Below are 16,524 nucleotides of genomic sequence, written 5' to 3' on the forward strand. Positions count from 1 at the left end.
TTCGTCGATCCTACTCTGTTGTCATTAGTTTCTTTTTCTTTCTCTTTTATCTTTTTTGGGTGTGCTTGTGTTGTATGCCCTAGCAGTGAACTCTCAGTTGTATCGGGTGGTTGCTATACCTATATAGCGGGGCGAAAGCCTATTTCCAGGTTGCAATGGGCAAAAAAATTAAACATGCTCCGAGCATTACACAACACTTCTTATATCCAATTTTGCCCAGAAATAAGTTTATACTGGCATAGCATTTTGGACCGTAAAATTCTAACGTGAAGAAGCCACCCTAATGACGTTTGTTAGGACCCAATTCAGCCCCGCACATCCGACAAAAGAGTAGTTGTGCATGAAATAGTCTTTCAATCTATTTTATTTTCTTGTTTAGGAAAACATGGATTTTTTTAATATGTTTATTTTTATTTTTCAAAACATTTTAAAAAATTCATTCAGTTTTTTTATGACGAACATTTTTTGGAAAACTATATTACATTTGCATTTGTTTCTTGCACTTTTCTTGGGCTTGGCCCAAGCAGAAGGACTTGACCGACACACATACAGACAACACGTACTCTCCCTCTCTCTCTGTTAATTTTTAAAAAGGAGACACACGAACTCGATCTCCCTTCCCGTTCCCCATTGGGAATAGTAGAAGATTTTATGTGATTAAAGTAGACTAGCACATATGCCCGTGCGTTGCAACGGGGTGATTTTTTTTTTTTTTGCGAGAAGCAACGGGAAAGATAATTGACGTGTCATCCAAAAAAAAGGTTTTCACAATTATAGGCGATTGAGTAAGGAGTTATGGTCTTTTCGCTGGACATGTTTGACACGCAAAATCTTGATAGTGGTGGGGTTGGTCGGCGTGGTGGCAAGAACCCAACTCATGCTTTTTATCCTCCGGGTCCGCCTCCAGCTTGGGGTTGTGCGTGCCTTCTCATTTGGTGTCTGTGCAGCGACCTTTGGCACACCGTTGCTTTGATCACTCTATCCTACAACGGCGTAACCGGGTGAATTATTAATTGCAACGCATAAATCCCGTTTCATTAGTACAATCAGGCATGAATATCTATTCTTTTTTAGGTTTATTCTCTTTGATTATTTTAGTGCTCGATTGCCCATAATTTTGCTCTAATTAAAGCTAAACGAAATATTCTCTTTTATTGACACGTGCCCACAATTTCTTTCATTTATAGTCAATCAACATAGAACAAACGCGCACTGCTAACCAATGGCCATCGCGAATATTTAAGAAGATAGTATAGCGTCAGATAAGAAATATTTTTTCATTTTTCTAAACATTCAAAAAATATGAATTGGTGTATATTCTTGGAAACTTGAACAATTTTTTAAATCCTGAACAATTTTTAAAAATACGAACATTTTTTTTTGAAAATTCCATTATATCTGGAAAAACACGAACAAAATTAGAAACATTAATAGTTTTTGAAATTCACAAACAATATTTTGAAAACATGAATATTTTTGAATTTTTATTTTTTTAAGGGAAACAAGCAAAATAATTTTAGAAAATGTTTTCTTAGACGCATATATTCTTTTGGGTTTGTGAACATTTCACTAAAACATGAATATTTTAAAACAGGGAAAAGTTTATAAAATGTATTTTGTATAAAAAAATCATGGAGAATTTTTGAAGACAAGAATTTTTCTAAAAAAATGAGAATTATATTTTGAATGTTGAGAAAATTTCAAAACATGATTTTTTTTAAAAAGTTTTAAACTTTTTTTAAAAGAGGAGCGAAGTTTTGGAATTCTGGCCATTTTTAAAATATTCGAACAAAAATTGATATTCTATATATATTTTGAAATGTTTATTTTGACAGAAAAAATAAAATAAAGAAGAAAAAAAGGAAAAAGAAATTTAAAAGAGAAAGAAAAAGGAACAGAAAAAGGAAAATAGAAATGGAACAACATCAAAGGGGAAACGGGCCGTCCCAGTCTTAGGGGCCCGGAGGTAAGCGTCAACTATTTATTGTTCCATGCGAGAAATAAGGTCCTCCCAACTGTGTGGGCAATAATAAGTGGGCTGGCTTCATTGGGCCGGAGCACATGAGGCCCAATAACGAAATTGTGGACAAACCTTTTTTCTTTTCTATCAGATAGACGCACAGAAATTTAGTACCACCTCGAATAGAAAAAAAATATTTTCAACGGTGAACGGATGGAAATTTTGGAGAAACGCATTAGTAGGTATAGATGGGTTTTACAAAATACAGTAAAATGAGCAAGACATTAAGCATCGATCAGGCTGAAGCCTAGCATCATTCAGACAACATATGAGTTAATTGAAATAAGATTCAAACAAAGCGCTGAAATAAATCCAAACCTAATGTACGTTTCTTCTGCTAAACTTCAGATTGCTTGGAAGGAAAATATGAATACAACCAACTTGTCTTGCTCTGTTTCTCACAGCTCACTGTTTTTAAATGTAGTCAAGACCTCTGCTCAATATCATATCCTCATCTTAATACAATACCAGTACATCCATTTCCATCAAGACGGACAATGCTAACATAAGCAGAACGAATGTGACTAAGGGACAATAAGTGCAAAAGTGCTCTTGTGAGCTCGAGCTCACATGCACCCTTTGCTACAGTAAAATCAAAAAATATATTTAAAAAGTTCAAAAAAGTCCGATTTTTTTTGACAACAAATGTTGATGTGTTTTTCATATGCGTGCAATTTGTTATGACAAAATGACAGTCATGCAGGTCCCGGTAAAAAAACAAAATCGATGCTCCAAAATGCTTACAAAAGCATTTTATTTCGAGCATGATTTTGTCTTTTTTGCTGAGGCCTCCACAAATATCATTTCATCACGAAAATAGGCACGCATGTGAAACACACATTGATGTCTGTTGCCAAAAAAATAATGATTTTACTGTAGTGAAGGTGTATGTGAGCTCGAGCTCACATACACCATGTCCACAATGAGTGCACCATCTTTAGGACAGCGTTCAGACATCATCGGGTCATCATCAGTGGATCATTTCAGTTCAAATATTTGAACTCTGAAGTCTGAAACTCTGTCAGCAGGACTTTTATCCCCACCAGAAGTACTTCCACTGGGCCACACAAATATAGAAAATTCAGCAAAAAGCAGCCCCAGCGCAAGATAATCCATCCACAGGACCCTGGTAGGAAGCGATGCGTTTCTGAACATGGGACGGTTTCCGTTTTCAGCTCCTTGGTACTTGTCTATCTATCTACAAATTAATGGCAGTCAACTGCGAAGATTTAAGACTGAGTACTACGTTGCGAGCCGCTAAGGGAGTCCTGGATTAAGGGGTCCTCGGGCGCCCGTTCGGCCATTAAGCCAAAGGCGGCCCCCGAAGTCGCCAAAAATCATCTCCGCATCGGCCCCGAATACTCGGACAAGATGGATCTGGCAGATGTAGCGTCTTTGAACGAGCTGCTAGATCGCATCGCCGCCTTGGGAGTCGAACTGATTATGATCGGATTGGGCTTAAACCCGATCAAAGAGAAATCAAATCTCCGCCGATCACCCATCTAATAGCGGTTGTGGAAGAACATGCCAACAATAACTCTTCTCCTACGTTGAGAACGAACTATATTCGGATTTCCGAGCCCAGCGGGCCGGATACCCGTCTCCGGGAGGGCACTCCCCGTTCTCCGAACACATGACCGGACGTTAAGCCCGAAAACTCACCGGACACTCTGGAGCCCGAGCTGGTGACCTCGGAAATTCACAAAACTCCGGATCCCACTGTGGGTCAGGGTGCGAATTTAAGCCCTCCCACCCACCACAGACAATATTCCCCAAGCAATTCCGGTTCACCGGACATATACGATCTAATGTATGTGTGGCAGCAGCCTCAGGAAATAGTCCACCACTTTTGGGCAAGATTCCTCCTTGTTAGAAAGAAGATCAAAGATTGATGCGACAACGACACGATTTCAGTATTTAACAACAACTGTACGGATGAGGGAATCCTTAATGCCCTCAACCGCCGTCGTGTACCGCACTTTGCAGATTTGGCACACATAGTACAGAAGTACTGCACAATGGAAAGCGCTTGGAAAACTCAGATAGCCCGCTGGGAACCGTAGGCCTTTAAGCCATCTCCCGGACGAGCAAAAAAGATGCACCTTCGCGGGGCACCTGATCATCATCCCGCACACAAGAAAATTAAGCCCTTCTCTGGACATAAAACTCTCTTCGAGGAATGACCCGATAGGCCCTGTCAAATACACATAACGCCGAACACCAATCCAACGCACAGCCTCCGAGCATGTTGGATACTCCGGCAAGTGGCCAAGAGCGGCGAGGCTATCCTCAACAACACTACCTCAGAGAAGTACTCATCGGAGGACAACGATCTCAAAGTATTCACGGTCTTCGAGACCTTCTCATCAAATAATCGGTGCAAAAGGGCAATACGCGACCTCACCGAAGTCTGCCAAGTAGCAGCAGTAAACACTTGGAACGAAACGGCGATTACTTTCAACGCCGACGATGAACCAAGGTCCCGCTCAGTCCGGGCACCAGCCGCTTTGGTCCTAAACCCAATTGTGGACGGCTTTCGGCTCACTAAAGTGTTAATGGACGGTGGCAGCGGACTGAATCTCATCTATGAGGACACGCTCAATAAAATGCAAATGGATAGGAGTCGCATTGAGCAGAGTCATACAACCTTTCGGGGCATTATACCCAGTCGGGAAGCAAGATGCCCGGGGAAAATCAAACTCGATGTGGTATTCGGCACGCCGGAAAACTATAGCTCTGAAGAGTTACTCTTCCATGTGGCACCTTTCAACAGCGGCTATCACGCCCTGCTGGGGCGAGACGCATTCACACGCTTTCAATCTATACCCCATTACGGGTATATGAAGCTCAAAATGCCCGGTGATACGTCTGCGTTGTATCTATAATTTTTGATTGTTCCATGCCAATATTATACAACTTTCATATACTTTTGGCAAGTTTTTATACTATTTTTGGGACTAACATATTGATCCAGTGCCCAGTGCCAGTTCCTGTTTGTTGCATGTTTTTTGTTTCGCAGAAAATCCATATCAAATGGAGTCCAAACGGGATAAAAACTTACGGAGGTTTTTTTGGAATATATGTGATTTTTGGGAAGAAGAATCAACGCGAGACGATGACCGAGGGGGCCACGAGGCAGGGGGCGCGCCTCTGACCCTCGTGGCCACCTCGTAAGGCGGTTGGTTCCCTTCTTTCGCCGCAAGAAAGCCATTATCCGGATACAAATCATGTTAAAATTTCAGCCCAATCGGAGTTACGGATCTCCGGGAATATAAGAAACGGTGAAAGGCGAGAATCTGAACGCAGAAACAGAGAGAGACAGAGAGACAGATCCAATCTCGGAGGGGCTGTCACCCCTCCCATGCCATGGAAGCCAAGGACCAGAGGGGAAACCCTTCTCCCATCTAGGGAGAAGGTCAAGGAAGAAGAAAAAGAAGGGGGGGCTCTGTCCCCCTCTCTCCCGGTGGCGCCGGAACACCGCCGGGGCCATCATCATGCGACTGCGATCTACACCAACACCTCCGTCATCTTCACCAACATCTTCATCACCGTCCCCCATCTATCTACAGCGATCCACTCTCCCGCAACCCGCTGTACCCTCTACTTGAACATGGTACTTTATGCTTCATATTATTATCCAATGATGTGTTGCCATCCTATGATGTCTGAGTAGATTTTCGTTGTCCTATCGGTAATTGGTGAATTGATATGATTGGTTTAATTTGCTTGTGGTTATGTTGCTTTCCTTTGGTGCCCATCATATGAGTGCGCGCGTGGATCACACCATAGGGTTACTTGTATGTTGATAGGACTATGTATTGGAGGGCAAGAGTGACAGAAGCTTCAACCTAGCATAGAAATTGATGCATATGGGATTGAAGGGGGACCAATATATCTTAATGCTATGGTTGGGTTTTACCTTAATGAACGTTAGTAGTTGCAGATGCTTGCTAATAGTTCCAATCATAAGTGCATAGAATTCCAAGTCAGGGATGACATGCTGGCAATGGCCTCTCCCACATAAAACTTGCTATCGGTCTAGTAACGTAGTCAATTGCTTAGGGACAATTTCGCAACTCCTACCACCACTTTTCCACACTCGCTATACTAACTTTATTGCTTCTTTACATAAAAAGCCCCTAGTTTTTATTTACGTGCTCTTTATATTCTTGCAAACCTATCCAACAACACCTACAAAGTACATCTAGTTTCATACTTGTTCTAGGTAAAGCGAACGTTAAGCGTGCGTAGAGTTGTATCGGTGGTCGATAGAACTTGAGGGAATATTTGTTCTACCTTTAGCTCCTCGTTGGGTTCGACACTCTTACTTATCAAAAGAGGCTCAAATTGATCCCCTATACTTGTGGGTTATCAAGACCTTATCTGGCGCCGTTGCCGGGGAGCAATAGCGTAGGTTGAATATTCTCGTGTGTGCTTGTTTGCTTTATCACTAAGTATATTTTATTTGCTGTTCTTAGTTGTTCTCCATGTTTAGTTATGGATATGGAACACGAAATACCAAAAAAATTAGGTTTACTTGCTGCTCATGGAGATGGGGAACCTCCTAAAACCCTCGATGCTCATTATGTGAAAGATATTATGCACTACTTTGATAATCCTGAGAAAACCCCATTCAATTATGTAATGGGAGACACGTTGGATCAATGTGAATACTTTAGGATTATCGCTTTACTCAAAAAGGGAAACTATTATGGGATCAAATTTATATGTTGCGTTGGTATGCTCGACAACTATGCTTGAGATATGTCTATACTTGTTGCTCTAGGATGAATGCTCCACATCTTCCCTTTTCATGTAAATTTAATGATAATGAAACCTTAGCTTCTTATGCTAATGGTATATATGATTATTATGATGTGGAACGAATAGAAGAATTTGTTGCGTTTAAGGGTGCTTATGAAATTGAATGTTTGTTTATAGAGTATGAAGATTGTGATGATGCTGTTTATAGATCTCAACATTTTGCTATATTTGAATATTGCTATGAGAACTATGAAAATAATGCCGATATTGATGCATTTCTTGATAAAGTCTCCGCTGTCCAGGAAGAGACTAATATTTTGCAGGAGTCTATGGAAGAAGAAATTGATGAAACTGTGAGCTCATTGGATGAAAAAAATGATGAGGAGAGCGAAGAACAAAAGGAGGAAGAGCGGATTATCTACCCATGCCCACCTTCTAATGAGAGTAACTCTTCAACTCATACATTGCTTAATTTCCCTTCGTGCTTACCGAAGGATGATTGCTATGATAATTGCTATGATCCCTTTGATTCTTTTGAAATACCCCTTTTTGATGAACTTGATGCTTGCTATGCTTGTGGCCATGATACCAATATGAATGATGCTTATGGAGATGAACTTGCTATAGTTCCTTATGTTAAGAATGAAATTGTTTCTATTGCACCCACGCATGATAGCCCTATTATCTTTTTGAATTCTCCAAACTACACTATATCGGAGAAGTTTGTGCTTATTAAGGATTATATTGATGGGTTGCCTTTTACTGTTGCACATGGTAATTTTGATGAATATAATATGCATGTGGTTGCTGCTCCTACTTGCAATTATTATGAGAGAGGAACTACATCTCCGCCTCTCCATGTTTCCAATATGATAAAATTGCAAGAAACTGTCTATACTATGCATTGGCCTTTACTATATGTTCATGAATTGTTCTTTTATGACATGCCGATGCATAGGAAGAGAGTTAGAATTCGTTGTTGCATGATATATGTTACTTTGTGCTCACTACTAAATCACAAATCATTGTTAATTAAAATTGGCTTTGATATACCTTGGGATCCGGGTGGATCCATTACTTGAGCACTATATGCCTAGCTTAATGGCTTTAAAGAAAGCGCTGCCAGGGAGACAACCCGGAAGTTTTAGAGAGTCATTTATTTCTTTTGAGTGCTTTTATAAAGTTTAAAAACAAAAAAATAAAGAGGGGAACCTAAAACGTTTTCAAAAAGAACAACAAAAGTGAGAAAGACGAGCATTGTTAAAGTGGGAGCTAGCCTTGAACTTTGTTCATGCTCACGGAAATTTTTGAATCTTAATTACAGAAATTTTTTAACAAAAATAATTATCCCCATGTACAATTCAATTATTATAAAAATAATGTGCAAAGATTTTCCTTTAGGATGATTAGATTGCTTGTTGGTTTGTGCGATGCAGAAACAAAAACTTTGGCTGTAGTGCTCGATTTTACATTTTTTACTGGAATGCCTAACGGTTCTGAAACTTTTTGAACAGTCTTGCTATACAAATTTTTTATTTTTCCTAAATTTTTTCAGAACTTTTTGGGTGACAGAAGTATGGTGGATGGTTGAATCTTTACAGACTGTCCTGTTTTCACAGATTGCTGTTATAGCTTCATTATTTGCATATGTTTGAACTCTTGTTGAACCCTCCTTGACTTGAGGCCATAGAATTGTGATAGCATATAGTGGGTAATGTTTGTTTATAATTATACAATAATGTTACAGCAGTACATAATAGGATTTCTTTGCCATATTCACTAACCCCGCCACTAAAAGTTCGGTTAAGTTTTGTGTGGAGGAAGTGTTCGAAGATCGAGGAGGTCTCGATGTGAGGAGAAGGAGGAGAGGCAAGAGCTCAAGCTTGGGGATTCCCAAGGCACCCCAAGTAAATATTCAAGTAGACTCAAGCGTCTAAGCTTGGGGATGCCCCGGAAGGCCTCCCATCTTTCTTCAACAAGCATCCCATCTTTCGTTCATGCGATATGTGCAAATCTTGGAGCGTCTTTTGCATTTAGTTTTTTACTTTTATTTTATGCACCATGCTGGTATGAGATAGTCCATGGTTGATCATTGCACTTCACTTAAATCTTTTGAGTATGGCTTTATAGAATGCTTCATGTGCTTCGCTTATATCATTTGAAGTTTGGATTGCCTGTTTCCCTACACATAGAAAACCGCCATTTGTAGAATGCTCTTTTGCTTCACTTATATTTGTTAGAGCCTGGGCATATCTTTTGTAGAAAGAATTAAACTCTCTTGCTTCACTTATATCTATTTAGAGAGATGACAGGAATTGGTCATTCACATGGTTAGTCATAAAATCCTACATAAAACTTGTAGATCACTGAATATGATATGTTTGATTCCTTGCAATAGTTTTGCGATATAAAGGTGGTGATATTAGAGTCGTGCTAGTGAGTAATTGTGGATTAGTAGAAATACTTGTGTTGAGGTTTGTGATTCCCGAAGCATGCACGTATGGTGAACCGTTATGTAACGAAGTCGGAGCATGCTTTATTTTTTGATTGCCATCCTTTGTGTGGAGGTCAGGATCGCGCGATGGTTAACTCCTACCAACCCTTCCCCTAGGAGCATGCGTGTAGTACTTTGTTTTGATGGTAATAATTTTTTGCAATAAGTATGTGAGTTCTTTATGACTAATGTTGAGTCCATGGATTATACGCACTCTCACCCTTCCATCATTGCTAGCCTCTTCGGTACCGTGCATTGCCCTTTCTCACCTCGAGAGTTGGTGCAAACGTCGCCGGTGCATCCAAACCCCGTGATACGATATGCTCTATCACACATAAGCCTCCTTATATCTTCCTCAAAACAGCCACCATACCTACCTATTATGGCATTTCCATAGCCATTCCGAGATATATAGCCATGCAACTTCCATCATCATCATTGATGTCTACTACGCAACCTTCTCCTTGTAGACGTTGTTGGGCCTCCAAGTGCAGAGGTTTGTAGGACAGTAGCAAATTTCCCTCAAGTGGATGACCTAAGGTTTATCAATCCGTGGGAGGCGTAGGATGAAGATGGTCTCTCTCAAGCAACCCTGCAACCAAATAACAAAGAGTCTCTTGTGTCCCCAACACACCCAATACAATGGTAAATTGCATAGGTGCACTAGTTCGGCGAAGAGATGGTGATACAAGTGCAATATGGATGATAGATATGAGTATTTGTAATCTAAAAATATAAAAACAGCAAACTAATGATAAAAGTGAGCATAAACGGTATTGCAATGCGTTGAAACAAGGCCTAGTGTTCATACTTTCATAGTGCAAGTTCTGTCAACAATAATAACATAATTGGATCATACAACAATCCCTCAACGTGCAACAAAGAGTCACTCCAAAGTCACTAATAGCGGAGAACAAACGAAGAGATTATTGTAGGGTACGAAACCACCTCAAAGTTATCCTTTCTGATCGATCTATTCAAGAGTCCGTAGTAAAATAACACGAAGCTATTCTTTCCGTTCGATCTATCCTAGAGTTCGTACTAGAATAACACCTTAAGACACAAATCAACCAAAACCCTAATGTCACCTAGATACTCCAATGTCAGCTCAAGTAACCGTGGGTATGATTATACGATATGAATCACACAATCTCAGATTCATCTATCCAACCAACACAAAGAACTTCAAAGTGTGCCCCAAAGTTTCTACCGGAGAGTCAAGACGAAAACGTGTGCCAACCCCTATGCATAAGTTCACAAGGTCACTGAACCCGCAAGTTGATCACCAAAACATACATCAAGTAGATCACGCGAATATCCCATTGTCACCATAGATAAGCACATGCAAGACATACATCAAGTGTTCTCAAATCCTTAAAGACTCAATCCGATAAGATAACTTCAAAGGGAAAACTCAATCCATTACAAGAGAGTAGAGGGGGAGAAACATCATAAGATCCAACTATAATAGCAAAGCTCGCGATACATCAAGATCGTGCCAAATCAAGAACACGAGAGAGAGAGAGAGAGAGATCAAACACATAGCTAATGGTACATACCCTCGGCCCCAAGGGTGAACTACTCCCTCCTCGTCATGGAGAGCGCCGGGATGATGAAGATGGCCACCGGAGAGGGATTCCCCCCTCCGGCAGGGTGCCGGAACGGGTCTAGATTGGTTTTCGGTGGCTACAGAGGCTTGCGGCGGCGGAACTCCCGATCTAGGTTATTTTCTGGAGGTTTCTGTATTTATAGGAATTTTTGGCGTCGGTCTCACGTCAGGGGGGTCTCTGAGTCATCGACGAGATAGGGGCCCACGCCCAGGGGGGTAGGCGCGCCCTCCACCCTTGTGGACAGCTCGGGACTCTTCTGGCCAACTCTTTTACTCCGGGGGCTTCTTTTGGTCCATAAAAAATCATCAAAAATTGGCACGTTAGTTGGACTCCGTTTGGTATTCCTTTTCTGCGATACTTAAAAACAAGGAAAAAACAGAAACGGGCACTGGGCTCTAGGTTAATAGGTTAGTCCCAAAAATCATATAAAATAGCATATAAATGCATATAAAACATCCTAGATGGATAAGATAATAGCATGGAACAATCAAAAATTATATATATATGTTGGAGACGTATCAATCATATACATGACTTGAGCATTCATTGTCATATTGCTTTGCATGATCGTAAGACAGCTAGCATGATATTTTCATGGCTTGTCCGTTTTTTGATATCTTTGCTATGCTAGATCATTTCACATCCTGGTACACTGCCAGAGGCATGCATATAGTTATCATGTATTAGTTTTTCTGAGTTGTAGTATCGAGTTGTAAGTAAATAAAAGTGTGATGATCATCATTATTAGAGCATTGCCCCATGTGAGGAAATGAAAAGAAGAGGCCAAAAGAGTCTCCAAAAAAAGAGGGGAGTCTCTAAAAAAGAGAAAAAAATGAGAGAAAAAGAGAGAAGGGGCAATGTTACTATCCTTTTACCACACATGTGCTTCAGAGTAGCACCATGTTCTTCATATAGAGAGTCTCTTGAGTTATCACTTTCATATACTAGTGGGAATTTTCATTATAGAACTTGGCTTGTATATTCCGATGATGGGCTTCCTGAAATGCCTGAGGTCTTCATGAGCAAGCAAGTTGGATGCACACCCACTTAGTTTCCAGTTTGAGCTTTCATACACTTATAGCTCTTAGTGCATCTGTTGCATGGCAATCCCTACTCCTCACATTGACATCAATTGATGGGCATCTCCATAGCCCGTTGAGTAGCCGCATTGATGTGAGACTTTCTCCTTTTGGTCTTCTCCACACAACCTCCACCATCATACTCTATTCCACCTATATATAGTGCTATAACCATGGCTCACGCTCATGTATTGCGTGAAAGTTGAAAAAGTTTGAGAATACTAAAGTATGAAACAATTGCTTGGCTAAAACCGGGGTTGTGCATGATTTAAATACTTTGTGTGGTGAATATGGAGCATAGCCAGACCATATGATTTTGTAGGGATAACTTTCTTTGGCCATGCTATTTTGAAAAGACATGATTGTTTTATTAGTATGCTTGAAGTATTATTGTCTTAATGTGAAATGATAGACTATTGCTTTGAATCACTCGTGTCTTAATATTCATGCCATGATTAGATTACATGATCAAGATTATGCTAGGTAGCATTCCACATAAAAAATTATCTTTTTTATAATTTACCTACTCGAGGACAAGGAGGAATTAAGCTTGGGGCTGCTGATACGTCCCCGTCGTATCTATAATTTTTGATTCTTCCATGCCAATATTATACAACTTTCATATACTTTTGGCAACTTTTTATACTATTTTTGGGACTAACATACTGATCCAGTGCCCAGTGCCCAGTGCCAGTTCCTATTTGTTGCATGTTTATTGTTTCGCAGAAAATCCATATCAAACGGAGTCCAAACGGGATAAAAACTTACGAAGATTTTTTTGGAATATATGTGTTTTTTGGGAAGAAGAATCAACGCGAGATGATGCCCGAGGGGGCCACGAGGCAGGGGGCGTGCCCCAGGGGGGTGGGCGCGCCCCTAACCCTCGTGGCCACCCCGTAAGGCGGTTGGTGCCCTTCTTTCACCGCAAGAAAGCCAATATCCGGATATGAATTGTGTTAAAATTTCAGCCCAATCGGAGTTACGGATCTCCGGGAATATAATAAACGGTGAAAGGCCAGAATCTGAATGCAGAAACAGAGAGAGACAGAGAGACAGGTCCAATCTCGGAGGGGCTCTCGCCCCTCCCATGCCATGGAAGCCAAGGACCAGAGGGGAAACCCTTCTCCTATCTAGGGAGAAGGTCAAGGAAGAAGAAGAAGAAGGGGGGCTCTCTCTCCCCATCTCTCCCAGTGGCGCCGGAACACTGTCGGGGCCATCATCTTGCGACGGTGATCTACACCAACACCTCCTTCATCTTCACCAACATCTTCATCACCTTCCCCCATCTATCTACAGCGATCCACTCTCCCGCAACCCGCTGTACCCTCTACTTGAACATGGTGCTTTATGCTTCATATTATTATCCAATGATGTGTTGCCATCCTATGATGTCCGAGTAGATTTTCGTTGTCCTATCGGTAATTGGTGAATTGCTATGATTGGTTTAATTTGCTTGTGGTTATGTTGCTGTCCTTTGGTTCCCATCATATGAGCCCGCGCATGGATCACACCATAGGGTTACTTGTATGTTGATAGGACTATGAATTGGAGGGCAAGAGTGACAAAAGCTTCAACCTAGCATAGAAATTGATGCATACGGGATTGAAGGGGGACCAATATATCTTAATGCTGTGGTTGGGTTTTACCTTAATGAACGTTAGTAGTTGCGGATGCTTGCTAATAGTTCCAATCATAAGTATATAGAATTCCAAGTCAGGGATGACATGCTGGCAGTGGCCTCTCCCACATAAAACTTGCTATCGGTCTAGTAACGTAGTCAATTGCTTAGGGACAATTTCGCAACTCCTACCACCACTTTTCCACACTCGCTATACTAACTTTATTGCTTCTTTACCTAAACAGCCCCTAGTTTTTATTTACGTGCTCTTTATATTCTTGCAAACCTATCCAACAATACCTACAAAGTACATCTAGTTTCATACTTGTTCTAGGTAAAGCGAACGTTAAGCGTGCGTAGAGTTGTATCGGTGGTCGATAGAACTTGAGGGAATATTTGTTCTACCTTTAGCTCCTTGTTGGGTTCGACACTCTTACTTATCAAAAGAGGCTAAAATTGATCCCCTATACTTGTGGGTTATCAAGACCTTTTTCTGGTGCCGTTGCCGGGGAGCAATAGCGTGGGGTGAATATCCTCGTGTGTGTTTGTTTGCTTTATCACTAAGTATATTTTATTTGTTGTTCTTAGTTGTTATCTATCTTTAGTTATGGATATGGAACACGAAATGCCAAAAAAATTAGGTTTACTTGCTGCTCATGGAGATGGGGAACCTCCTAAAACCCTCGATGCTCATTATGTGAAAGATATTATGCACTACTTTGATAATCCTGAGAAAACCCCATTCAATTATGTAATGGGAGACACGTTGGATCAACGTGAATACTTTAGGGATTATCTCTTGACTCAAAAAGGGAAACTATTATGGGATCAAATTTATATGTTGTGTTGGTATGCTCGACAACTATGCTTGAGATATGACTATACTTGTTGCTCTAGGATTTATGCTCCACATCTTCCCTTTTCATGCAAATTTAATGATAATGAAACCTTAGCTTCTTATGCTAATGGTATATATGATTATTATGATGTGGAACGAATAGAAGAATTTGTTGCTTTTAAGGGTGCTTATGAAATTGAATGTCTGTTTATAGAGTATGAAGATTGTGATGATGCTGTTTATAGATCTCAACATTTTGCTATATTTGAATATTGCTATGAGAACTATGAAAATAATGCCGATATTGATGCATTTCTTGATAAAGTCTCCGCTGTCCAGGAAGAGACTAATATTTTGCAGGAGTCTATGGAAGAAGAAATTGATGAAACTGTGAGCTCATTGGATGAAAAAAATGATGAGGAGAGCGAAGAACAAAAGGAGGAAGAGCGGATTAGCTACCCGTGCCCACCTTCTAATGAGAGTAACTCTTCAACTCATACATTGCTTAATTTCCCTTCGTGCTTACCGAAGGATGATTGCTATGATAATTGCTATGATCCCTTTGATTCTTTTGAAATACCCCTTTTTGATGAACTTGATGCTTGCTATGCTTGTGGCCATGATACCAATATGAATGATGCTTATGGAGATGAACTTGCTATAGTTCCTTATGTTAAGAATGAAATTGTTTCTATTGCACCCACGCATGATAGCCCTATTATCTTTTTGAATTCTCCAAACTACACTATATCGGAGAAGTTTGTGCTTATTAAGGATTATATTGATGGGTTGCCTTTTACCGTTGCACATGGTAATTTTGATGAATATAATATGCATGTGGATGCTGCTCCTACTTGCAATTATTATGAGAGAGGAACTGCATCTCCGCCTCTCCATGTTTCCAATATGATAAAATTGCAAGAAACTGTCTATACTATGCATTGGCCTTTACTATATGTTCATGAATTGTTCTTTTATGACATGCCGATGCATAGGAAGAGAGTTAGAATTCGTTGTTGCATGATATATGTTACTTTGTGCTCACTACTAAATCACAAATCATTGTTAATTAAAATTGGCTTTGATATACCTTGGGATCCGGGTGGATCCATTACTTGAGCACTATATGCCTAGCTTAATGGCTTTAAAGAAAGCGCTGCCAGGGAGACAACCCGGAAGTTTTAGACAGTCATTTATTTCTTTTGAGTGCTTTTATAAAGTTTAAAAACAAAAAAATAAAGAGGGGAACCTAAAACTTTTTCAAAAAGAACAGCGAAAGTGAGAAAGACGAGCATTGTTAAAGTGGGAGCTAGCCTTGAACTTTGTTCATGCTCACGGAAACTTTGTGAATCCTAATTACAGAAACTTTTCAACAAAAATAATTAACCCCATGTACAATTCCATTGTATTATAAAATAATGTGCCAAGATATGCCTTTAGGATGATTAGATTGCTTGTTGGTTTGTGCGGTGCAGAAACAAAAACTTTGGCTGTAGTGCTCGATTTTACATTTTTTACTGGAACGCCAAACGGTTCTGAAACTTGTTGAACAGTCTTTCTATACAAATTTTTTATTTTTCCTAATTTTTTTCAGAACTTTTTGGGTGACAGAAGTATGGTGGATGTTTGAATCTTTACAGACTGTCCTGTTTTCACAGATTGCTGTTATAGCTTCATTATTTGCATATGTTTGAACTCTTGTTGAACCCTCCTTGACTTGAGGACATAGAATTGTGATAGCATACAGTGGGTAATGTTTGTTTATAATTATACAATAATGTTACAGCAGTACATAATAGGATTTCTTTGCCATATTCACTAACCCCGCCACTAAAAGTTCGGTTAAGTTTTGTGTGGAGGAAGTGTTCGAAGATCGAGGAGGTCTCGATGTGAGGAGAAGGAGGAGAGGCAAGAGCTCAAGCTTGGGATTCCCAAGGCACCCCAAGTAAATATTCAAGTAGACTCAAGCGTCTAAGCTTGGGGATGCCCCGGAAGGCATCCCATCATTCGTTCATGCGATATGTGCAAATCTTGGAGCGTCTTTTGCATTTAGTTTTTCACTTTTATTTTATGCACCATGCTGGTATGAGATAGTCCATGG

This window comes from Triticum aestivum, chromosome 7D, assembly GCF_018294505.1.
Source record: "Triticum aestivum cultivar Chinese Spring chromosome 7D, IWGSC CS RefSeq v2.1, whole genome shotgun sequence".
NCBI classification, from domain to species: domain Eukaryota; kingdom Viridiplantae; phylum Streptophyta; class Magnoliopsida; order Poales; family Poaceae; genus Triticum; species Triticum aestivum.